General features: G+C 42.4%; 1 non-coding gene across 1 annotated transcript; it reads left to right on the forward strand.

Annotated features, from left to right (window-relative positions):
• The first annotated feature begins 285 nt into the window (after positions 1 to 285).
• On the forward strand, positions 286 to 392 carry LOC141645671 (small nucleolar RNA R71). The gene has a single exon (XR_012545148.1). It is a non-coding gene; the product is annotated as a small nucleolar RNA R71 (small nucleolar RNA).
• The last annotated feature ends 373 nt before the right edge of the window (positions 393 to 765 follow it).

Raw genomic sequence — 765 nt, forward strand, 5'->3', positions numbered from 1 at the left:
TCCTCAAGTCTAGCCATAGCTTGTTCAAACTTCAAGTTGATTGTGTCAATGTGAGCACTAAGTTGAGCACCCAATTGAGTAACGGAGTCCACTTCATACTTTCCTCCTCTAGTAGCCTTGCGAGGTATACTATATTGTGAATTATGGACCGCCATTTCCTCAATCTTGTTCCATGTTTGATTGTCATCAACTTCGGTGAACATTCCATTTGATCCCATATTGAGAATGTTCCTTGAATCTTCATATAAACCATTCCAAAATTGTTGTACCAAAAACCATTCGCTAAGTCCATGGTGAGGACATGAGCGACAAACACCTTTGAACCGCTCCCAAGCTTCATACAAAGATTCTTCATCCCTTTGCTTAAAACCCGTAATTTGAGCTCTTAGCATGTTAGTCTTTTCCGGTGGGTAGAATTTTTTGTAGAAAGCTAGAGCTAACTTCTTCCAAGAATCTATTCCAAGGGTGGCCTTATCAAGGCCCTTCAACCATTGCTTTGCGGTGCCGATTAACGAAAAAGGAAATAAGACCCATCTAATTTGGTCTTGAGTCACGCCCGTTTGAGAGATAGCATCACAATAATCGCAAAAGGTTTCCATATGAGAATGAGGGTCCTCACTAGGCATTCCCCCGAATTGGCTCCTCTCAACTAGTTGGATGAAGGCGGACTTGGCAATAAAATTTCCGGTGAGATGTTGCGGTGTAGGAGTACCATTTGGTAGATTCTCCTCGGTGGGTATAGAGTGTGACGAGAATTTAGGCATT

Source organism: Silene latifolia, chromosome 2 (genome assembly GCF_048544455.1).
Source record: "Silene latifolia isolate original U9 population chromosome 2, ASM4854445v1, whole genome shotgun sequence".
Classification (NCBI taxonomy): domain Eukaryota; kingdom Viridiplantae; phylum Streptophyta; class Magnoliopsida; order Caryophyllales; family Caryophyllaceae; genus Silene; species Silene latifolia.